The sequence below is a fragment of the Mobula birostris genome, chromosome 3, assembly GCF_030028105.1.
Source record: "Mobula birostris isolate sMobBir1 chromosome 3, sMobBir1.hap1, whole genome shotgun sequence".
In the NCBI taxonomy this organism is placed as follows: domain Eukaryota; kingdom Metazoa; phylum Chordata; class Chondrichthyes; order Myliobatiformes; family Myliobatidae; genus Mobula; species Mobula birostris.
The window spans coordinates 180,939,689-180,966,013 of NC_092372.1; the positions used below are offsets into that span (position 1 = coordinate 180,939,689).

The window sequence follows — 26,325 nt, forward strand, 5'->3', positions numbered from 1 at the left end:
TGTACCCTTTCCAATGCTTTCACATCCTTCCTATAGTGAGGTGACCAGAACTGGACACAATACTCCAAGTGTGTCACTGTGGAAGACACTAGTAGTGTGCCAGAGGTCAGTGAGTGTCAGGGAGCAGGAGTGATTGCCATTGCTATTAAAAAGGAAAATTTGCTATGCAAACTGAAAGATCTGAAGGTGGATAAGTGACCTGGACCAGATGGACTACATCCCAAAGTCCTGAGACTGGGTGAAGAACAAGGCCTAAACGTGGACTGCGTGGTGGGGGACATGGATGTCCTGCATTGCTGGGCGCTGAGTCAATCATCTTCATCATCTGCCTCCAGCATGCAGCAGCCATCTCCACCTGGGTGGACAACAACGGCAATCGAGCTGGCTTCAGTCACCGGCAATCGCGGCGATGAGAGGGAAGAGATGGCTGCACATCGCAGTGGGGGAAAAGCAGAGTTGACCACAAGGTATGGCTAGCCAACACCCGGGAGTCCTGCATCATTGACTTGGACATACTGTGCTGCTGGGGGGCCCGTGTGGATGTGCTGTGGGCGACACTCTACCTCAGTGCTGAAGCCGTGGCTCTCCAGCAGGGCTGCTTCAGAAAGCGAACCCAACAGGGGCAGCAACAACCACCACGGATCTCCCAGCAGCCTGCAACAGTGCAGTACGTCCCGCAGTGGCCCAACGCAACAAAGCGGAACCAGGGGCAAGCGGTGGTGGTGGCACTTCAGGTGACAGCTGGCAGTGAGGTAGAACTCCGCACCGTAGACCAGCAGCTGAGCGATCCTGTGCTGGCCTGGGTGAGCATGGGACAGTGGCTGAGGTGGTGGGAGGTCTCTAGCCTAGATCCAGAGACCAGAGCCCTATACTCTTAGTGGGGCACACGGGATGTGCGCGACAGGCTGCTGTTCTGGTGGTGGCAGTTTCTCGATGGCAACAGACATCTCTTGCAGCTGGCTATCTCCTGGGGAGCTGCAGACAGTGCATGGGCTGGTGGCGGCCAGACATTTCAGGGTGACAAAGGCATCGGGCAGGCTGCGTGAATGCTTCTATTGGTCTGGGTACAGGCATGATGTGGAGCTGTTTGTGCACTGCTGCAACAATTGCACATCCCAGAGGGGGCTGGCGCACCAGTCAGGGGTGCCAATGGGGCAGTACCTGGTGGGGGCCCCAGGATGGGTCTACTGCCCCTTCTGGGAGAATGGACTATCCCCCAAGCTTGGAAGCCACTGGAAGCGTCCAGGAGAGGTGCTCGACTGCATCTCCAATGTGTTACACAGGGTGCAGTTACCTGAGCAGCAGAAGGCAGTTGTGCTGCACTGGGATCAACTGACACTGTATTGGCCCTCGGCCACCACCGACCGAGCAAGGCTGAAGGAAGGATGTGACACTCCAGCTGTCCTGCCTCTTGCCTCACCAAATAATGCCTCCATTGGGTGAGTTACAGACACCCCAGGCAGCAGTGTCGGCGACCACCAGAACATATGGACTTTGTTGTGAACTCTGGGGTAGCTGGGGACAGCTGACCCTTCTGGTGGGGAGAGTGTGGTCGACCGCCATCCCAGCATTCCCAATGAGCAGTGCTACTTATTGTTCTTGCATTAAAATGCTTTCATGGGATTATGGTTGGGTGTTCAAGTTCATTTATTGTTACATTTTAGCTCAGATTATACAGTTATTCATATGTGTCTTTGTGGGTCACACTGACTGCAACCAGCGTGTGTAATAATCACCTCCCCCATCTGTATGTGACTGAGTGGTTTCTCTCCCCGGGTCACAGCTCCCAGTCTGTTTTTGTGTTTATCACAATAAAAGTGGTGGTTGAGTTAAAGGAGCTTCCTCATCTGTCATTATGGACCAAGTGCTTGCCACATTATATTTAATGTAATTCAGTATTTTCCTATATTTATCATGTATTTCATTGTTCTGCTACCATAAAGTTAACAAATTGCACAGCGTATGCCGGAGGTGTTAAATTTGATTCTGATTGTGATAGACAAAGCAGAATCAGAGGATGTTGTGCACTTAGATTTTCAGAGGGCCTTTGAAAAGCTGCTGCACATGAGGCTGCTTAACAAGATCAGAGCCTATGGTTTTACAGGAAAGATACTTGCATGGATAGAGCAGCGGCTTGTTGGAAAGAGGCAAAATGTGGAAATAAAGGATGCTTTTTCTGATTGGCTGCCAGTGACTAGCGGTATTTTGCAGCAGTCAGTGTTGTGACTGCGACTTTTTATGTTATACATCAATGCTCTGGATGACAGAATTGATGGCTTTGTGGTCACATTTGTGGGCAATACAAGATAGTTGGGGGCAGGTAGTACTGGGGATGTAGGGAGGCAGCAGATGGATTTAGACAGATTAGGAGAATGGGCAAAGAATTGGCAGATGGAATCAAGTGTCAGGAAGTGTATGGGCATCGATTTTGTTAGAAGGAATAAAAGTGTAGACTTTTTTAAAAGGAGAAAATTCAAAAATCTGTGGTGCAAAGGGACTTGGCAGGATTTCCTAAAGGTTAACTTGCTGGTTGGGTCAGCGGTGAGGAAAGCATATACAATGTCAGCATTCATTGCAATAAGACTGGAATATTAAAGCAAGGAGCATAGAGATAAGACTTTAGAATGGGGTTGAGAGAGTAATGGATCAGTCATGATGAAAGTATAGGAGAAACCTCAATGGGTCGAATGGCCTAATTATGGTCCTATATCTTATGGTCTTATGGAGAGTCAGTGAGTGTTGTTTACTTGGATTTTTAGAAAGCCTTTGACAAGCTGCCGCACATGAACCTGCTTAACAAGATGAGTGTTTGTGGTATTACAGTAAATATCCCAGCATGGACAGAAGATTGGCTGACTGCAAGGAAGCAAAGAGCGGTGTTCCACAGGGGTTGGTATTGGGACCACTTCTTTTCATATTATATGTCAATACTTTTTTAACAGAATTGATGGCTTTGTGGCCAAGTCTAAAGGTGATATGAAGATTGGTGGAGGGGCAAGTAGTTTTTGTGGATACAAGGAATCTGTAGAAGAACTTAGCCAGACTTAGGCAAAAAGTGGCAGATAGAATATACTACAGGAAAATGTATGGTCATGCACATTGGTAGAGTGATTAAAGGTGTAGACTATTTACTGAACAGGGAGAAAATTCAAAAATCAGAGATGAAAAAGGACTTGAGAATCCTCGTGCAGGATTTTCTAAAGTTTAACTTGCAGGTTCACTCTGTGGTAAGGAACATACATGCAATGTTGGCCTTCATTTTGAGAGAACCAGAATATAAGAGCAAGGATGTAATGCTGAGGCTTAATAAGGCTTCGGTCAGACCACACTTGGAGTTTTAGCCTCCTTACCTATGAAAACGTTGCTTTCATTGGAATGTGTCTAGAGAAGGTTCATGATAATGATTACTCTATTGAAAGGGTTAATGTATGAGGAGTGTTTGTTGGCTCTGGGCCTGTATTCACTAGAATTTAGAAGAATGAGGGAGTCTCATTGAGTCTCATTTATAGCGACAGGATTCGAGTACAGGAGCAGGGAGGTACTACTGCAGTTGTACAAAGCCTTGGTGAGACCACACCTGGAGTATTGTGTGCAGTTTTGGTCCCCTAATCTGAGGAAAGACATCCTTGCCATAGAGGGAGTACAAAGAAGGTTCACCAGATTGATTCCTGGGATGGCAGGACTTTCATATGAAGAAAGACTGGATGAACTGGGCTTGTACTCGTTGGAATTTAGGAAATTGAGCGGGGATCTGATTGAAACGTATAGGATCCTAAAGGGATTGGACAGGCTAGATGCAGGAAGATTGTTCCCGATGTTGGGGAAGTCCAGAACGAGGGGCCACAGTTTGAGGATAGAGGGGAAGCCTTTTAGGACTGAGATTAGGAAAAACTTCTTCACACAGAGAGTGGTGAATCTGTGGAATTCTCTGCCACAGGAAACAGTTGAGGCCAGTTCATTGGCTATATTTAAGAGGGAGTTAGATATGGCCCTTGTGGCTATGGGGGTCAGGGGGTATGGAGGGAAGGCTGGGGCGGGGTTCTGAGTTGGATGATCAGCCATGATCATAATAAATAGCGGTGCAGGCTTGAAGGGCCGAATGGCCTACTCCTGCACCTATTTTCTATGTTTCTATGTTTCTATGAAACATATTGAATATTGAAAGACCCAGATAGAGTGGATGTGAAGGGGTCGTTTCCTGTATTGGGTTAGTCTAGGACCAGAGGGCAGAGCTTCAGAATAGAGGGACGTCCATTCAATAGGAGGGATTTCTTTAGACAGGATTGTGTATCTGTGGAATTCATTGCCACAAATGGCTGCGGAACTCAAATCATTGAGCGTGTTTAAAGAAGAGGTTGATAGGTGCTTGATTAGTCAGGGTATCAAGGTTACAGGCAAAGGCAGAATTGAGCTGTGAGGGAAAATGGATCAGCCATGATGGAATGGTGGAGAGACTCGATGAGCCACATGGCCTTATTCTGCTTCCATTTTTATAGTCTTTTGGAAGTCAGCCAGTTTACTGTTTTGACCATTATGCGAAAAGCCATTTTGATGGGAAATGCTACCTACATTTTGTCATCTGATGAATGAACTTCACTCCAGTAATAAGTTGGACATTTCCAAGGTTGTCAGACATGAATTTACACTTGGTATAACCATAGTTGTGCAACACACACATAATGCCTGAGCAGCTCAGCAAATCAGGCAGCCTCTATAAAGGGGAATAAGCCGTCAATGTTTTGGGCCAAGACCCTTCAGCAGGACCATGATTGTTACTTGTTGTTGAGATTTGTAACTATTACTGACAGACAACTGTAAGATTTTAGTGAAGAAAATAGATTCATTCTCCAGATGACACTCATGGTGTGAGGTCACTTCTCGGCTTTGCTCCATTACCATTTCATTTTATATCTGTGATCACCTTTATTTAATTTACTTTTAAGCTTGGATTTTGAAGTTTGAAGACATGAGCAAAGAAACAGTTACAAGACCTGAAGTCCGAGACATTAAACCTGCAAAAGAAGTCGATGGCAACGGAAAAAAGAAACTCGATCCTAAACAACCTGAATTAACTTATGAATTGATGGTGAATTTGTTCCGTGAACAAGCTGCTGAAATACGCCAAAGTTTTAGAGAAGAGATTAAATCAGTTACGGATTCTATTGCTATGCTTGACCATGAATTCCAACAGCAAAAAAACAAAATCGCCAAACTGAAGGAGGATACATGAAAGAAAGATCAAAAAAATCAAGAGTTTGGAACTAAAAGTTTCTTCGACAGATAAACAGCTGGAGAGTCTTAAATCCAAGATTACTGATCTGGAAAACCGATCTAGAAGAAAGAACTTAAGTTTAATTGATCTCCCCAAGGGAGTTGAGACAGGAGACCCTTTAGTATTCTTTTCTGAACTTTTAAAGACTAGGTTTAGCTCTGAACTTCAGGATGATCCTCCATTGCTCGATCGCGCGCATCGTATTTTTCATCGTAAATCAGATTCCCAATCGAAACCGAGACCAGTAATTATCCGATTTCATTATGTTCATGTCAAAGAGCAACTTGGGATCGCTGGCAGGGGATGATTAAATTTCAAGACGGTCAGTTCTGATTGTATGAGGATTTCAGCCCGGAAGTAATGAGAGCGTGACTGGCTTTCAAACCTCTGATGATGGAATGTTACCAAAAAGATCTTAAACCAGCATTACTGTGCCTGTTTAAGAATTTCTCCTCCGAACAGCCAGTGATGTTTCTTCAATTCTACAAGTGCAGCTCGAAGCTTTCTGGAAGAACTTGCATCAGCTGCCATGGTCTAATTAATATACGATTCTTGTGACATTGGTTTTGACCTTTAGTTTTTTCTCTAATTTATTATTCATATAATTCATTTTTGAAGACTGACTTTTATCAGTTTAAGATTTTTAGTTTTGATAGCATTGGTTTTTTTATACTTAATTTTACCGACCGTACTTAATTTTACCGTTGTTATCGGTTAGTTTCTATATTTTTTATTGTACATGGGGGAATATCATGCTTTTCTCCCTGTGGTATAACCATGATGGCATTTTGTCATCTTCTTTCCATAATACCTTTTTTTTATCACCGCACCATCTTTTTGGGTTCTTCTTCCCATAATACTTTTCTTTCCGGATGTGCCGTTTTTTTTCATTCAATTGTTCTCCCTTATAAATATTCAATATTGAATAATATGTATTGGTATCTTTTTTTTCTCGTTTTAATTTATTATTATGTCAGTAATTATAATACTCAGGTATTATTTTACTGTATCTGTTAAATTTATTGTCTTTTTTGTTATAGTGTAGTCTTTTTTAGGTGGTCATTTTACCAACATATATTGGTATGTTACCAACCATCTTCTGGAGAAATTGGGGTAGATTTAGTCTTAGTTAGCTTTCTGGCCTTTTCTTGGCTTAGTTTTGGGGTTTCTCGGGTGGTAGGTGGGGGGCTTTTACTTTTTTTTTACAAATGGGCTAAATTTGAACTGCAAAAATGTCTGAAGTGTTGCAACTTCCATTTCCTTTCCAAATGTTGGTTCCTCTTCCAGTTTCATGAGTTTATACTCTGGTTAACACCTTTTATATACCAAAAGGTTGATTTAAGGTTAACATGGCTCAGAGGATTAATTTTGTTTCTTGGAATACAAATGGATTAAACCATCTGATTAAAAGTAAAAAGAATTTTAAAATATTCCACAGAATGAATGCCCATATTATTTTTGCCCAAGAAACTCATGTGAGGAAAGAGGATAACCAGTGTTTTTTTTAAGTTTTGGAAGGCCTAGCAGTATCACTGAAACTCCAAAGCTAAAGTGAAAGGAGTTTCATTTTTATAGCTTCAGTTGCATTTGTACATCAGGATACTCTCTCTGACTGGAATGTTAGATTCTTGTTAATTACCGGTCTACTTTTTAATAAGAAAGTTATGGTTAATGTTTATGCCCCAAATGTAGACTATCCTGAATTTTTTTAAACAATTATTTACCTCCTTTCCTAATTTAAGTGATTACATGTTGAAATGGGGGGTGACTTTAATTGTTGTTTAAATCTTTCGATGGATAAATCTGTATCTACTCAGGCACTACCGAATAAGTCGGTCACTCTTATCAATTCATTTTTGATTGATTCTGGAATCTCTGAAATCTGGAGATTTCTACATCCTAAGGATAAAGAATTTTCTTTCTTTTCACATGTACATCATACTTATTCTTGGATTGACTATTTTTTTATAGACTCTTGTTTAATTTCATCTGTAATTGAGTGTAACTATGACATCATTGCCATCTCTGATCATGCACCATTGAATCTCTCTATCAAGTTATGGGATATACCTTCTAATACTAGACAATGGCGTTTTAATTCTAATTTACTTCAAGACTCAGATTTTGTAAAATTTATTAAGGATCAGATTGACTTTTTTTTTTAACTAATGCTACGGATGAAATTCCCAGTGGGGTTATATGGGACACTTTTAAAGCCTATATCCATGGTCAGATCATTTCCTAATCGGCTGGATTGAAAAAATGCACTAAGAATGAAATACTTGTGTTGATTAATAAGATTAAAGACATTGATAAACAATATGCCACTTCTCCTAATGAGGAGCTTTTCAAACAGAGTTGAACTTCAAATGGAGCATAGTTTACTCTTAACATCGTCAATAGAAAACCAACTAATGAAAACAAAAAATGAGTTTTATAGACATAGGGATAAATCTAGTAAATTATTAGCCAATCAATTAAAAACAGCTTCGGTTAAACGTCAAATTATTAAGATTCGTAAACCTAATGATACTTTAACAGTTGTTCATGATGAGATTAATAAATCTTTTCAAGAATTTTATACATCTTTATATCAGTCAGAATTTCCTCAGGATCCTAGGGAGATGCATGACTTTTTAAGGAAACTGAACTTTCCGAAATTAACACCCAAAGAATGTTTAAAATTAGAAACACCAACTAAGGATGAAGAAATAATGGGTGCTATTTCTTCAGTAAATTCTGGCAAATCACCTGGCCCAGATGGCTATACAGCAGAATTTTTAATGTGTTTTACTTCTATTCTTTCTCCCCAGTTGTGCAGATTTTTTAAAGATGCAATTATTATAGGTAAACTACCACAATCATTTTATGGAGCCTCTATTTCCTTAATTTAATAATAGGGATCCTACTGAATGTGCATCATATAGATCGATATCCTTATTGAATGTTGATTCAAAACTTTTTTCTAAAGTATTAGCATTTATGTTAGAAAAGATATTACCTCAAATTATTTCTGCAAATCAAACTGGATTTTATTAAAAATCATTATTCATCTTTTAATATTAGGAGATTAATGAATATTAAATGATATCATACCTGTTAAATAGGGGCCGTGGACAATTCTGATTTGATGGAGAATGGACGTGAAAGCACAGAGGAACATCTAGAGAAATTTCTGAAATGCCCACTTGCTGCTGTCGTTACTGTGTGGTCCTGGATCTTTTGGACGGTAGGCCTCAAAATCCCCAGCCTTGCCTGCTTTTGGTGACCAAGAAGGAGGTCGAATCATTCGGGCAGAGATGGCGCTCAGTACTCGGTGTCAGACAGCTGATCAGAGCTTGTAGTTTTCGGATGGCTCGGCGTCGGATTGTGGTCGGCATGATCAGGGAAAGATTTTCTTCCTTCTCCCGTCTGCATGAGATGTGGGACATTTGAGAAACTTTAAACTTTACTGTGCTCACAGACTTCTTCATCAAGTTATGGTATTGTTACACTGTTTGTAACTATATGTTATAATTATGTGGTTTTGTCAGTTTTTTCAGTCTTGGTTTGTCCTGTGTTTTGTGATATCACACCGGAGGAAATAATGTATCATTTCTTAATACATGCATTACTAAATGACAATAAAAGAGGACTACGCATCTTCATAATCATAAATATTGTTTATACTTCTTCACTGAGAACTCCAGAATGTGTTATTTCATTAGATACTGAGAAAGCTTTTGACAGAGTTGAATGGCCATATTTATTTAGTACTCTTGAGAAGTTTAATTTTAGTCCGATATTTATATCCTGGATTAAATTGATATATCATACTTCCTTAGCTTTGGTTTAGACTAATAATCAAAGATCTCCCTTTCTTCGATTATTTCGTGGTACTAGGCAGGGTTGTCCTTTAAGTCCTTTATTATTTGATATTGCTTTAGAACCTTTAGCAATTGCTATTCAAGATTCACCAAATATTTTTGGTATTACTCATGGGAAAGAGATACATAAGTTATCACTATATGCAGATGATTTACTGTTGTATATTTCTAACCCAGAAAAATCCATTCCTGCAACTCTATCCTTGTTGGATAAGTTTAGTAAATTTTCTGGTTACAAACTGAATCTTAATAAGAGTGAACTTTTTCCGTTAAATATGATGGTTCCAAATTATAAATGTTTACCATTTAGATTAGTTACTGATCAATTTACCTATTTAGCAGTTAAAATTACCAAGAAGCATAAGGATTTATTAAAGGTTAATTTTTTCCCTTATTTGATCAGATTAGTTTACTAAATGGTCACCAATGTTTTTGTCATTAATTGGTCGGATCAATGCTGTTAAGATGATAATTTTACCTAAGTTTCTATATTTATTTCAAGCACTGCCAATTTTTATTCCGAAATCTTTTTTTGATAATGTTAATTCAAAAATTTCCTCATGCGTATGGCAGAATAAAAATCTTAGACTAGGTAATAGATATTTACAGCAGCCCCAAAAAGGAAGGTGGCTTAGCATTGCCGTACTTTAGATTCTACTATTGGGTGATTAATATTCGTTATTTAAAATTTGGAGATGGAATTGGGATACAGTTTCAAGTCCACAATGGGTCAATCTTGAATGTAATTCTGTTCCAGGATTTTCATTGGGTTCTATTCTAGGGACCCCACTTCCTTTTGACTTTTCTAAATTGGACAAACAAATGGATAACCCAATAGTTAAGTATACTCTTCGAATATGGTTTCAGTTTTGAAATTTTTTTTGGATTGAATCAATTTATTTTAGCAAGCCCTACTATTGTAACCAACTTTCTTTTTCATCCCTCTTTTTTTGGATCAAGCCTATCTGGGCTGGAAAAGAAAAGGTATAATACGTTTTTCTGATTTATTTTTGGATAATTGTTTTATGTCATTTGAACAATTATCTAATAAATACAATTTACTTAGATCCATTTTTTTAGATATTTCCAGATTAGAAACTTTTTAAATACTTCCTTTCCGATTTCATATTCTACTGATATAATGGAAAAAATTTGGATTTAAATCTTTCAGAAAGGTTCTATAGCAATTATTTATAATATGTTAATGAAAATAAATCCAGATGTTTTGAATACAATTAAGAATGATTTGGAAAGGGTAGCTTACCTTACCTACTGAGAAATGGCAAAAAAAATTTCCAACTAGTTAACTCTTCCTCTATTTGTGCTAAACATGTGTTGATACAGTTTAAAGTTGTACACAGGGCTCATATGTCTGAGGATAAATTAGCTCATTACTGCTCTCATATAAACCCCGTATTTGATAGATGTAATTCTGAGATAACTTCATTAACTCATATGTTTTGGTCTTGCCCTTTATTGAAAAAATATTGGGACGATATTTTTGATATTATTTCAACTCTTTTGAATATTGATTTACAACCTCATCTTATTACTGCTATCTTTGGTTTACCAATGATAGAGAAACATCACTTGACATCTTCAGGTTGTTGGATGATAGCTTTTGTTACTCTAATGGCTAGAAGGTCTATACTATTGAATTGGAAAGATTAATCCTCCTACTACATTTCATTGGTTTTCTCAAACTATGTCTTGTTTAAATCTAGAAAAAATCAGAAGTGTCATTTATGACCCATCTATTAAATTTGATGAGACTTGGAGACCATTTATTCAATATTTCCATGTGATGTAATTTTACCCTTTCCAAATCTATTTTGTGATTTCAATATATGAGGAGAGGAGAGGAAGTGGTGACACTATTGGTTCTACCTGAGGTATCATAATAGCCCTTTCTTATTCTTTTTCTTTTCCTTAGTTTTCTTTTAGTTTAGGTAGATTAGTTTTTTTTAATGGGATATATATATTTTCTTTTTCTGTTCTTTATGATATTTTTGTATTTTTATGTATACTTTTTATATACTCTATTGCTAATTTGAGAGATTTTGGGAGGTTTACTAACTGTGTCACTTGACTGTTTATTTGTATAACGATTATTATTAATTAATACAATCCCAATTGCTCTGTACTTATTTTTTGTAATGTGTATGATGTTGAAATTAATAAAGATTGAAAAAGAAAAGAAAATAGATTTAAGCAGACAGATTTACAATAGACGAATGTGTCCTTGTGTGGTTTCATTACTCCACGAGTTTCTTTTGGTTTGAGCAAAGTCCATTGCTATCTGTTCCTAGATATGAACAAGTCCTTCTGTGAGATACTGTTTATCTTACTGCCTGATTTTTAAAAAAATTTCATGAAGTTATTTTGTCTTTTCCTGTCATCGTGAAATTTGAAGCTTGGTCACAAAACTGCCTTCGTGGTGCAGTTACCTGACTTATTTGATGTTATAATTATTTGAGTTAAGTACTGGCTCTTTCTGCAGGTCTGATTGCCCTCTCAGCCTATCAGAGATTGGTGATTACTATATGATTAGTGTAAATGTGTGCCTGATAGTTGACATGGATTCAATAATCAAGATGGTATGAACAGTTTTCCCATCTAGAGCTCAGTGAAGAACAGTCAGTGTGATGCCTGCACTTTATTAGAGATGCCCTCACTGAAATCTGCCAACAACTCCAGCGAATGTTCATCCTCTATATGTGGTGCAGGCTGGCTTCAACTAGTTAATCAATTAATGTTCTTCATTTATTTATTTAGGAACACACTTGACATAAATAGTACCAGCAAACTCTGACAAACAACAGGAATTCAGCAGATGCTGGAAATTCAAGCAACACACATCAAAGTTGCTGCTGAACGCAGCAGGCCAGGCAGCATCTCTAGGAAGAGGTGCAGTCGACATTTCAGGCCGAGACCCTTCTTCAGGACTAACTGAAGGAAGAGTGAGTAAGAGATTTGAAAGTTGGAGGGGGAGGGGGAGATCCAAAATGATAGGAGAAGACAGGAGGGGGAGTGATGGAGCCAAGAGCTGGACAGGTGATTGGCAGAAGGGGATGCGAGAGGATCATGGGACAGGAGGTCTGTGAAGAAAGACAAGGGGGGGAACCCAGAGGATGGGCAAGAGGTATATTCAGAGGGACAGAGGGAGAAAAAGGAGAGTGAGAGAAAGAATGCATAAAAATAAGTAACAGACGGGGTACGAGGGGGAGGTGGGGCCTAGTGGAAGTTAGAGAAGTCGATGTTCATGCCATCAGGTTGGAGGCTACCCAAACGGAATATAAGGTGTTGTTCCACCAACCTGAGTGTGGCTTCATCTTTACAGTAGAGGAGGCCGTGGATAGACATGTCAGAATAAAATCTGACTGTTGAGATGTACTTACATTGCGTTTGCATGCTGCTTATAACATGAGAATTTGCAAACCTTTCAACTGTACATCATTTGATTTTATGCTCTGAGGTTTACTGAGGATGATTTTATTAAACTGTTCAAGCAACTTCAGAAATGCAAATGGGTGAAGAACATAGAAGAGCAGAAGAATTTGAGGTAATTTGCAGAGTTTAGTATTGCTGAATTATAACTGAACTGCATCTAAATAATTCTTGAAAGAGAATGGTGGATTTATTTCTGGTGCTTCACTTCCATCTCACATCCCAAAGACAGCTCATAGATTTACAGAGCATGGGAAAAAGGCCTTCAATGCAACACATTCATCCTGACTAAGGTGCCTATCTCAGCTAATCGCATTTTCCTGTGTTTGGAACATGTTCCATTCAAACTTTCTGACCCATGTACCTAAAAATGTCTCTAATTATTCCCACCACTTCCTCTGGCAACCACTCTGAGTGGAAATTCTTGTTTTTCAGGATCCCTTTAAATATTTCTCCTTTCATCATAAACGGATGTCCTTTAGTTTAAGGCTATGGCCACCCACCTTACCAATGCTTCACATCATTTTATAAACTTTCATAAGGTCACCCCTCAACCTCCTTTGTTTCAGGAAAAATAGGGAATAGATGTGCAGAATGATACATTAATCATCCAGTGTTTGTCTATGAGTTACTACAAGACCACTGTCCACGTGTCTTACAAACAACATTATGTAATGCTTCTTTTAAGTAGGGATAATCTTCAGAATTGAGTTCAGGGGGAATCTTTTCATCCAGGAGTTGGTGATTTTGTGGAACATGTTGCAACAGTGGTCTATGGAGGCCAAGTCAAAGTGTGTATTTAAGGTAGAGATTAATGGATTCTTGTTTAGTAATGCATTGTGGTTTACAGGGAGAGAACAGGAAAAAGGGGTTGAAAATGGGAGGCCTTCAAAATCAAATTTTGAGAGTACAAAACTTATCTGTGTCTGTCACAATAAAAGACAAGGATAACAGGTTTAGAGAACCTTGGTTTCAAGAGATATTGAGGCCTTGATTAAGAAAAAAGCAGGTGAATTGTGGGTATAGGCAGGTAGGAACAAATGAGGAACTTGAGCAGTATAAGAAAATTAAGAGAACACTTAAGAAAGAAATCAGGAGGGCTAAAAGAATGCATGAGGTTGCTCCTTCATCATGAGTGAGAATCCTAAGAGATTCTACGGATACTGTATATTAAGAGCAAAAGAAAAGGGACAAAATTAGCTCTGTCCGCCAGAGAAAGCAGGATCTCCCAGTGGCCACACATTTTAATTCCACATCCCATTCCCATTCTGACGTGACTATCCACGGCCTCCTCTACTGTAAAGATGAAGCCACACTCAGGTTGGAGGAACAACACTTCATATTCCGTCTGGGTAGCCTCCAACCTGATGGCATGAACATCGACTTCCCTAACTTCCGCTAATGCCCCACCTCCCCCTCGTACCCCATCTCTTATTTATTTTTATACACACATTCTTTCTCTCACTCTCCTTTTTCTCCCTCTGTCCTTCTGACTATACCCCTTGCCCATCCTCTGGGTTCACCCCCCCCCCGTCTTTCTCCCCGGACCTCCTGTCCCATGATCCTCTCATATCCCCTTTGCCAATCACCTGTCCAGCTCTTGGCTTCATCCCTCCCCCTCCTGTCTTCTCCTATCATTTTGGATCTCCCTCTCCCCCTCCCACTTTCAAAGCTCTTACTAACTCTTCCTTCAGTTAGTCCTGACGAAGGACCTTGGCCTGAAACGTCGACTGTACCTCTTCCTCGAGATGCTGCCTGGCCTGCTGCGTTCACCAGCAACTTTGATGTGTGTTGGTTGGACAAAATTAGTTCACTGGCCGATCAGAAAGATAATTTATGCTGGAGAGAAAGAGATGTGGGAGATCTTAGATAGATTCCTTGCATCTGTATTGTTACAAGAACCACCCCTTGTTATAATAGTCAAGGAAGCACAGTAAGAATCTGTAATTACCAACAAATACCTTTATTGTCTCAACAGAAGAGCACGTGAACTTGCACAAGTGAATACCTGTGTGCAGACCTACTGTGCTTTCCTGTCCTTCCATGAACAGTCAAAGAATAGGAAGGATAATACCAGTTAAAAAAATTCTTTGCTGCTGACCATATGCTCCTCGTAGTCCTGTCTCGAATCTCCACGTCCTTGGAGCACCTCCCATCCACGATGTTGAATCTCCTACAGAGCCATCTCTATCTTTTATCAGAAAACTCCTGCTTTTATATCCATTCCTTACCAGTTGAAATGTTATGTTCCAGTGTTATTGGCTGTAGGTCACGTGTCTGACCTTGAACACCTTTCTATTGGCTCTGCTCCAAGCCAGCATCCACTTATTGCCCTCTTGCCAGCAAGCAGCAATCAGTAATCTATGGCTCTTTCTTCTCACTCAGCAAACAGATTGAAGCACACAGGGCAAATACAGAGCCCAAAAGTCAAAAACCTGCATGTTATATCCAACTAAAGAACACCTCACTTCTTATTTGGAAATTATCCTTAGTTCAGCACCTACCTGGAGCATAATCATGTCAACTTTAAAACAATGATCAAGCCAAGAGCCTTTTGCTCACAAAAGGGAGAACACAGAGCTCCTTCATAAAATGGCAGCTTCTATCTCCTTCCTAATGGCAAGAACAAAGGTAAATGGGCCATTTGCTTCTACTGTCTTTGAATCATTTAAACTTACTGATTTGTAGGCTGCGGTTCTTTCTAGCTAACAGTATTTCCTCGGGAGTTTGACACAGACTCTATAGAAGGGAGGCAAAGTAGCAGCGCAGTCCTGGACCCGATGCAGATTACAGAAGAGGAGATGTTTGCTGTCTTGAGGCAATGAGGGTAGACAGATCCTCAGGGCCTGAGAAGGTGTTCTCTTGGCCCCTGTGGAGGCAAGTGCAAAAATTGCAGGGGTCCTTACAGAGATATTTAAATCATCCTTAGCAACAGATGCGGTACCGGAGGATTGGACGATAGCTAATGTTGTTCCTCTGTTTAGAAAAGTCTGAGAATAAATCAGGATATTATAGACCAGTGAGCCTGACATTAGTGGTGGAAAAGTTATTGGAAGGTATTCTAAGAGATGGGATATATGAGTATTTGGATAGACAGTTGGAGTGTCAGGGGGCAGAAGTGTGTGAGGTTGTCATTACTATGGAGAAGGTTCTTGGGAAGCTGAAAGGTCTGAAGATAGATAAGTCACCTGCACCAGATAGTACATCCCAAGAGTTCTGAAAGAGGTGGCTGAAGAGATTGTGGAGGCATTGGTAATGATCTTTCAAGAATCAATTGATCTTGGTTGGCATGGTTCCGGAGGAAGGAAAATGAAAAAGGTTACTCCACTCTTCAAGAAAGGAGAGAGGCAGAAGAAAGGAAATTGTAGGCCAGTTAGTCTGACCTTAGTGATTGGGAAGATGCTGGAGTCAATTGTTAAAGATGTGGTTTCAGTGTACAGTACTTGGAGGCACATTATAAAATAGGCTGCAGTCAGCATGGTTTCCTTAAGGGAAAATCTTGCCTGACAAATATTCTGGAATTCGTTGAAGACTAACCATAGACAAAGGAGAATTGGTGGATGTTGTGTACCTAGATTTTCAGAAGGCCTTTGACAAGGTGACACACATGAGGCTGCTTAACAAGTTAAGAGCCCATGGTATTAGGGAAAGAACCTCGCACGGATAGAGCATTGGTTAATTAGCAGGAGACAAACAGGTGGCAATAAAGGGAACTTTTTCTGTCTGGCTGCCAGTGACTAGTGGTGTTCCACATGTGTCTGTGTTGGGACAGCTTCTTTTTGCATTATATGTCAGTGATCTGGATGACAGTATTGCTGGCTTTGTGGCAAATTTGTGGATGATACAAAGGTAGATGGAGGGGCAGGTAGTTGTGAGGAAGTAGGGAGGCTGCAGAAGGACTTGAATATATTAGAAAAATGGGCAAACAAGTAGCAGATGGATTACAACGTCGGGAAGTGTATGGTCATGCACTTTGGCTGAAGAAATAAAAGCATAGACTGTTTTCTAAGTTGAGAGAAAATTCAAACAATCTGAAGCGCAAAGGGACTTGGAAGTCCTGCTGCAAGATCACCTAAAGTTAATATGCAGGTTCAGCCATGTGATGTTAGCATTCATTGCGAGAGGGCTAGAATATAAAAGCAGGAATGTAATGTTGAAGCACTAGTTAGGCCTCATGTGGAGTATTGTGAGCAGTATTTGGGCCCTTATATAAGAAGGAATGTGCTGGGATTGCAGAGGGTTCAAAGGAGGTTCAGGAAAATGATTTCAGGATTGAAAGGCTTGTCATTTGAGGAGTGTTTGATGGTTCTGGGCCTTGACTCACTGCAGTTCAGAAGAATGAGGGTGACCTTAGTGAAACCTATCGAATGTTGAAAGAACTCCATCGAGTCTTTTTGGAGAGGATGTTTCCTATGGTGGGGGAGTCTAAGACCAGAGGGTACAGTATCAGAATAGAGCAGAGTTTGGTTAGAAAGAAAGATGAAGAGGAATTTCTTTAGCCAGGGATTGGTGAATCTGTGGAATTCATTGCCACAGGCAGCTGTGGAGGCCAAGTCATTGGGTGTATTTAATGCAGAGGTTGATAGATTCTTGATTAGTCAGGGCATGAAGGGATATGGGGAGAAGGCAGGACATTGGGGCTGAGACAGAAAATGGGTCAGCCATGGTGATATGGCAGAGCAGACTCAATAGGCAAATGGCCTAATACTGCTCATATATCTTATGGATTTATGGGATTGATTAGGAATAGTCAGCATGGCTTTGAGCATGGTAGGTCATGTCCAAACAATCATAGAGGGATTTTTGTGGCAGTTACAAGGAAAGTTGATGAAGGCAAGGCAGTGGACTTCTGTAAAGCATTTGATAATGTCCTGCACATGAGGTTAGTCAAGAGATTCAGTCACTTGGCATTCAAGATGAGCTGTAAATTGGATTAGACATTGGCTTTGTGGGAGAAGGCAGAGAGTGGTAGTATATGGTTGCCTCTCTGACTGGAGGCCTGTGACTAATGGAGTGTCACAGGGATCGGTGCTGGGTCCATTATTGTTTGTCATCTTTATTAATGATCTGGATGATAATGTGGTTAACCGGATCAGCAGATTTGTGGTTGACACCAAGATTGGGGGTAAAATGAACAGCAAGAATGAGCATCAAAGCTTGCAGCAGGATCTGGACCAGCTGGAAAAATGGATTGAAAAATGACAGATGGAATTTAAAGCAGACAAGTGTGAGGTGTGGCAGTTTGGGAGGACCAACCAGGATAGGTCTTACACACTGAGCAGTAGGGCACTGAGGGGTGCGGTAAAACCATGTTCCCGCGCACATAGTGTTTGTTGCCACGTAGCTGAAACTTTCTTTTATATAATGTTTTATTAAAATGCTGTGCAGTGTTTAGACCATGTGAAAATGTTTCTGCTCAGAGCGATGGTTGGTCTGTGCAGCTGTAAAAAAGAAAGTCGAGGCGTTGGATATGAGTCTAACGATTAGTAGAGACTGGCATCATGGTTGCTATAGATAGAATAAATGGTCCGGAGTACTTTTTCCCAGAGGAGAAAAGTATAGATCTAGAGGGTGCAGGTTCAAGGTGAGAGGAAAGGCATTGGAATGAGAACTGATGGGTAGTACTACACAGTGATGAATGGTTGGCTTGGGTGAAGTGGGTCAAGATGGTCTGGTTCTGTGCTGTTTGCTTCTGTGATTCAATGTTTTCTCTTCCAGGTCACAGCTGCAGAAATGCTGCAATGCAAGTCAGAATTGTATTGTCACCATTGGGAACAAATATCAGTTATAGTGCAGAACCTCAAAGAATTTTTAAAATTACAGAAGATGTTGTCAATCTGCTTCCTAAGGTAGGTGATAGTTTACTCAAGTGTACATGAATTAAGAGTCAGTGTAAGATGCGCCGCATTTTTAAAAATCTTGTATACTGCAGAGGGTTCACAACTTCCTGGTTCATTTTTCCAATTTACCAACCATTCCATTTCTGACAGCATTTTCACAAATGCTGGAGATGAAACTCTTGCTCTCTACCTCATCCTTTCCCACCATCCATGGATCCTAACAGTCCTTAAATGTGAAGCAGCAATTAATTTGTATTTCTTCGAGTTGAACTTATTCCATTTGATGCTGCTGTTGTGGAGAAATCAATTGCAGACTGTGGAACTTCTACATTGTTCCAATGATGCCTAATGTAAGTTTGAGAATCGGCATCTCATTTTCCAATTAAGGATATCACAATCCTTGGGACTTAATCCTGAGTTTAACAGTTCCAGGTGACTTTGATGAAGATGTACCTGTGACTTTATTTTAATATTTTATGTTTCATTTTGTCTCTATAGTATTTTTGTTCCAATTTTTATGATGATTGTTGCCTTGACAACTTAGGTCTTATCACAGACAATCCCTTTGGTTAAAATTCTGGAGAAATTGGAAATCTGAAATTAAGACATAAAGCACTGGAAACAGCATCTGTGGAAAGTATGTCAGTTACTAATTATCTTCTCACTTTTCCTGTTCTGATCATGGGTTCTTAATTCAAAACACTGACTCTTTTCTCTTTACACTGGTTCTGCATGACCTGCCAAACACTTTCATCCCAGAAATAGGTCCCTTATCCCAAGGACTATGCTGAGAAATCTCCTGCAGACACTCTCCAATACTTGCTTATTCTTTCTAGAATGAGTTGACCCACATCCACAGGACCCTCTGCACTTGTATCCCTTTAAGAATGTTCTTCTTTCTTCCTACAAAAAAGAAATCACCTCAACCGTCTCTACACTAAACTTTATTTGCAACTTTAAATCAAGGGCTTCAGATAGTTTTGTCTGAAATTTCTCATTTAAATTCCTGTCATTACATGAGGCATGAGCCTAGCCTGGCTAAGCTTTACTCAAAAAGCAACAAGCTCTCCCTGTGGTAATAGTCCAATGACGTTAACTGGTTTAAATACATTAACTTCCTGCTTTAAATATGTTGTATGCAATACTGCAGATATGATCACAACAATGCCTCATATGAATGAAGAATAACCTCCCTAATTTATTTATTAGAGTTATCAGGAAATAAATAATGAAATAGTATTAGTTTTCCCAATTTCTTTCTTTTCATGTTATAGTCTGTTTCAAATTATGCACTGGGACATTTTGATCCTTCTACATCTTGGATCTCTGCAATCTCTTACCTCTTAGATAATACCAAAATGGACAATTTCACATTATCCTACAATACACAGTATTTGCCAAATATTTATTCACTAAACCTATATTTCTTAGTAGGCTCCTTTCATCCTCTTCACAATTTACTCTGCTACTTAATGCTAAGAGCATATTTAGCAAGTGTGCCTTTCATTCCTTGATCCAAACTATTTGCATAGATTATCAATAGTTGTAACTCACCACTTGTCACATCTTGTCAACCAGGAAAGACCCTGTGTAAGGTGTTTCCTGTTAGTTGGTCAACTATCTGTTTATTCCAATCTGTTATGTTCTGTGTTAGGTGCTTTTATTGTGGCACTAACTTTTGATGCAGTTTTATCTCATATATACATATAGCATTTCAGCTCTATGTGTTGGTTCAACAACAAAGAGTAAGTTAATGAAACAACAGGAATAGTGTTTAAACATCTGGAGTGTAATTAAATTATGACTATTGCATGAAAATTGAATCAAACAACTGCAATATACTTTCTAAGCATTATAACATTATTGACTTTTATTATGTTATTGAAGCAAGCATTGCCTTTCATAAAGAGCGTCCTGTTTAATTGTTTCACGTTTGTTCTTATTTGCCTTTTGAAGTGCAATTCTAAAGAGCTGATCAACATGACAGATGGTAAATGTTAAGCAGAGGAGCACACCTTCATTCTGTGAATCAAAAGTATTTAAACAATCTGCAGCTACCTGTTCCACAGTTGATAGTTTGTAGCAAATGTGGGACAGGGACATGAAATGGAAAGCTCTGATAAAAACCTTTTGCCTTCTCTATTGTTCAACCCCATAGCTTGATTCAGTGAATTTTCTCTTCCTCTCTAGTTTTGCAGAATGTGAGTCGAATCTCACACAAAATTAGTTATAGGAAGATGCTCACAGGTTCCCAAATATAGAAGGGCATGTCAGCCACGTGTGTATGAAAGGAATTAATGTGCTTTGTCCCATTGGGCAACTGTAGGAGTTATATATGAGAAAGGAGTTTTGGATAAGAAAGTACAAGTAATTCTGTCATTCAATGTTTACTCTGGAGCAATTTAGTTTAATACTTGCCAAGCAGCCTTCATTTCCTCAACTATCGTTATCAGAAGTTTTGAAATTACATATTATGCTGACCAGTCTGCTGTTGCCTGTTTTCTAAATTCAGACTCTTTATAAAGCTATGTGACGTTTGAATTTTTAAACTTCCCTAGAATTCAGGAACTGTCAGAAGATCACAAACAGTGCATCCACTATTATGCATCTACTGCTTTAAGACCTAGACACAGAGCTTTTAGTAAAATGCAAAATATTGTTTGTAGACCTTTGGCGTCTGCTTATTTCCCATTAATAATACCTCACTCATGGTCTGAGTGGTTATGATTTTGTATACTTCTGTATATGTGTATACAAAATCATTATTCTATTTTATAGACTTGTAGTAGATCTTACTGATTCCTGCCACTTCACTTTCACTCTTTATTTGATAAATTTTAAGTATGTAATCCACTGGGTGAGTGTGTAGGTATCTACCTGTTGTGAGAGGGGAAACGTGCTTTGGTTGGAGTTGCAGCTGAAGTCACAATTGAATCCATTGCACACATTTTATTCACTTCCCAGCTGTAGTTGCATGCAATAAATTCAATGTATCAAATAATTATCCTGTGAAATTCCCATCTCAGCAGAACATGTATGTCTTGGATCACATTTTATAAACTTGTGAAAAAGAACACTTCATTGTCTAAGTTAACCATTTTAGTTGTGAAGACTGCTTCACTGCGGCAACTCTGACCTCACAGCATTGAATAAAAGGAAATGTTAATAATCTATAAAACTTGTTTCAAATACAATTATTTTAAACTGCATTCAGATAATTTGTTGATTTTTTTTTGTCTTGTTCTTTTTGTCTCTGAAATGAGTTTTAAAACATAATGAGGATGATTGATGTTTTCCTACATCCTCACCCTGCTAATTCCTTCTTTAAATGTACTGTAAAATAATACCATGAGGTTGATTATGCAAATTCAGTTTTCTGCAGAATTTAAATCATAGAATTGTAAGAGAATCTAATTCAATGTCACTGATTTTGTTTAGACAGTACCATTTAAAAAAACTAAAGCACGGCTCTGTTGCCGGAAATGCTGGCATTTTAGCAAACAGCAGTTGTGGAACTGAAATAGATCGGGCTAACTTTGTATTCAGGTATGAATCAAAATGTGGCTTGCATTTTGCTTCAGAAATGTTGGTCTACTGGAGATAACCATTTGGTTTGAAAATCACCTCTGACTAGAATTTTCTAAGGCCTATTTCCAATTCATTGATTAATGATGATTTCATTACAAAATTTGAGTCATTTATTGTTAAGTAATTCAAATTACAATCTATTACATCAGTCATCTTTGCTAGTCTGATGAAAAATGTATGCTTATTTTATTTTTCCCACTAACTTGCTGTTTTTATGATGTACATGCAAGTGGCAAGTTTATATTATGCAATATTAATTATAATTTTTTATGTATTTGCTTGCAGGTGTAATCTGCCTCCTGTTGTTGAGTATAAGGATGATGTGGGTACTAAGACGGATATTGTGACTTCCAATCCAACTATCATTGTGAATAGGTCATTATGTATTTATTTAGCTGCTAAAAACAAAGATAAAGAGAAATGTATCTAAGATTAAAGAGCTGTGAATTGAAAACAGATGTATGTTGTAGCCAGTCCCCATATTTTCAGGAATCTTTCTCCCTATTTTGTTTCTTCATCATTGTCTTCTCTAGGAATTTGATGAGTTCATGCAAGCAAGGAATTTCATTGCTCCTAGGTGTACATGACAATAAACTAATCTGAATCTTTAGCAACATGTAAAATGCTGAGGAACTCAGTGGCTCAGGTGGCTTCCGTGGAGAGAGACAGACAATCAATGTTTTGGATCAGTCGTTTTCATCTCGACTGAAAGAGAGAGGGGAGCTAGCCAGTATTAAAGTGTGGAGGGAAGGGATGGTGCAAGAGCTAGCAGGCAGTGGGTAAATCTGGGTGAGGAGGAATGGAAAGGCAGATTGGGGAGGGAAAGTTGAATTTTCCCCAGTTCATCTATGTCCACCACATCTTTCCTCAATAACCTTTCTACTCCTTGGCCTACTCTATTGCCAGTTTACGGCTTAATGCAAACTAAAGGAGCAGCACCTTCTATTCAACCTAAATAGTCTATAACATGATGACACACTCTTTCTTTTCCCTTTTCTATCCACTCCTTCACCCATATATTCCTGTTCCCTTTCCCCACTATTCCCATCTGCTTTCCTCACTTCCCTCCCTTGACTTGATGTTCCAGTTTCCTGTCAGATCCCATCACCTTCAGCACTTTGTTGCTTTCACCTCCTAGCTTCTGACATTATCTCCACATTCCCCTCCCCCATATGCCTTTTACCACTCCTCACCTGCATCCACCTATCTCTTGCCAGCTCTTGCTCCAACCTTTCCCTCTACCTGTCTACACTGGCTATTTCTCCTTTATCTTTCACTCCAGATGAAGTGTCTCAACCTGAAAAGTTGACTGAGCACTTCTCTCCACAGGTGCTGTCTGACCCACTGATTTCCTCCAGAATGTTGTAAGTTGTTCCTGATCTCCACATCTCTAATCTCTTGTGCATTTCAAATCTGTATCTTTGCTCTTTGAGGTTAAAGAGTTGTGATGCAGGACAATGATTTATCCTTCTGGCCCTCCTTAAACCTGATCTACTGAACTGTGAATTGTTTGTTTTGTGTGGCGAGTTCTAGTTAGAATTCTTAGCTGCTTGAGAAAAAATGTCAGTGATGAAAAGATCATGAAATAATGCTCTTGGAGAACTGCTTCTACACTGGGAAAAGGGGTGGTCACCAGTTAAATTCTTCAACTATTGACAACATGTACAAACGTATCATCAAGAAGCAGGTACAGAAGCCTGAAGGCATGTGCTCAGCGATTAGGGAACAGCTTCTTCCCCTCAGCCATCCAGTTCCTATATGGACAGTGAACCCTTGGACACCACTTCACTTTTTAAATATATATTTCTGTTATTTTACATAGTTTTTAATCTATTTGATATGCATGCTCTGTAATCAATTTATTTATATATATTATTTTGTTTTTTCCTCTTCTATTGAATTGCTGCTTCTAAGTTAACAAATTGCACGACACATGCCAGTGATAATAAACCTGATTCTGATTCAAATATCCCCTCTACTCGCCAATTCTCCTGCCAGAGTTCAATCCATTCAGTATAATCAGTTAATACATTAGAATCCAATATTAATTCTAAATAACATACCTACAATCCTTATTAACCCAGCTCTTGTGTACAAGAGATTTCAAACTGTGAGAGATGTTGGCTGTGAATCAAAGAGCAAAATTTGAAACGTAACATGAAGAAAAATTATGTTAAATAATACATTTTGGTCGGTTTATTGACTACAGTTTGCAAAATAATTCATTATTTGTTGTTTAACTTCAAAATACTTAAGTTATAGCGTAGTTAAGTAATATATACTCTTTGCATATGTATGACATTTTTTACAGTCAGATTTTTCCTGATCACTGAAAGCTCCCTGATTCTCAATGTTTCCTCAGAATCTTTTTGTCATTCTGCATTGAACTCTGAACAACAAGTTCTTTTTTCTGGACATCTTTGGATCTAATATTATCTCTAATATTATCTAAGTTCCTCCATAAGACACAGAGTGAGCCCTCTTTCCTGACGTATTTTTTTTTTGCCAGAATGAATAGTTGATAAAAAAATCATGTATTAATATTATCCTATTTACTGTTATCCTTAGTAATACATTTCCCTAAATTGTTCGCTCTTATACCTCGTACCTTTGTCATTTCCTTAGCTCAGATTTGAGACCCTTAGTTTCTGTTTCTAATGTTTCAAATTTTAATCTTAATGAAGAATTCTATTATTAGATTTCTCTTCCATAAAACACCACACACACTAAGATCGTTAATTATTAATTTCTTATTGCACATAACCTGAACTAGATAGCACGTTCCAGGTTGCAGCGAGGTTTACTTGGCACGAACAACTGACACGGTTACCGCCTCCAGTTTCCAGAGCTTCTGTATGCGGCACCTGCACTGAGATCTGCGAGTTGACTTCAGCCAGTGGCGGACGTGCTGGAGCGGAGCCGCTTACGGCCCGAGAGCAGGCAGCTTCGGCTGGACACCCACACCAGCCACAGCCTGCCCGCTGTTCGGGCTAGCTGTGATGGCACCGACTTCCCCTCTGTCCCCCTGCACCATGAGACACAGCCGTTCACCAACTACAGGCTCTATAAGGCACGCGTGAGACCACACACACACTTATTGTGTGCAGTTTTGGCCTCCTTATTTTAGAAAGGATATACTGACATTGGAGAGGGTTCAGAGAAGATTCACAAGAATGATTTCAGAAATGAAAGGGTTACCATATGCAGAACGTCTGGCAGCTCTCGGTCTGTATTCCCTGGAGTTCAGGAGAATGAGAGGGGATCTCATAGAAACCTTCAGAATGTTAAAAGGCCTGGACAGATTAGATATGTCAAAGTTATTTCCCATGGTAGGGGAGACCAGGACAAGAAGACACAACTTCAGGATTGCAGGATGTCCATTTGGAACAGAGATGCAGAGAAATTCCTTTAGTCTGAGAGCAGTAAATCTGGAATTTGTTGCCACGAACGGCTGTGGAGGCCAAGTCATTGGGTGTATTTAAGGCAGAGTTAGACAGGTTATTGATTAGCCAGGACATCAAAGGGTACAGGGAGAAGGCAGGGGAGTGGAGATGACTGGAAGAATTGGATCAGCCCGTTATTGAATGAGTTGTGGGCACAAGCAGGTATGTGATGGGTGGACAAACACAAGAAAATCTGCAGATGCTGGAAATCCACACAATACACACAAAATGTTGGAGGAACTCAGCAGGCCAGGAACAATCTAGAAAAAGGAGTAAACGGTCAATGTTTCAGGCTGAGATCCTTCAGGATTGTAAGAAAGATGAGAAGTCAGAGTAATAAGGTGGAGGGAGGGGAGGAAGAAGTACAAGGTGGTAGGTGAGAGGTGAAACCTGGCATATTACCAGAAGTTGGAGAAATCGATGACCATGCAATCAAGTTTGAGCCTATACAGCATATCAGTTGTTGGCCTCCTCCACTGCAGCGATGAGGCCACACTCGGATTGGAGGAACAACTCCTTATATTCCATCCAAGTAGTCTCTAACCTGATGACATAAACATCAATTTCTTGAACTTCTGGTAGTTGCGGGAGAGTTGTAGGGGCTGTAGGCAGGTTGAGAAGGTGGGGGAGATAAGAGGGGTAGTAAAGAGGTCAGAGAGATGAGGGAAAACAAAGGATGGGGATGGGGTTACTGGAGGGTAAAAAAATTGTTTTTGATGCTTTCATGTTCCAGAGCAACAAGACAGAATATGAGATGTTGCTTTTCCGGTTTGCTTCTGCCCTCAATGTGGTATGCATAGACATCTCAGTGTGGGAATGGAAAGGGGAGTTAATATGGCTGGCAACATGACTTTGATCTCTGGGGAATG

General features: G+C 39.5%; 1 pseudogene; it reads left to right on the top strand.

Moving 5' to 3' along the window:
* Nucleotides 1–891: 891 nt before the first annotated feature.
* The window catches only part of LOC140195715 (alpha-2,8-sialyltransferase 8F-like), a 56,747-nt pseudogene continuing 31,313 nt past the window's right edge, over nucleotides 892–26,325 (top strand).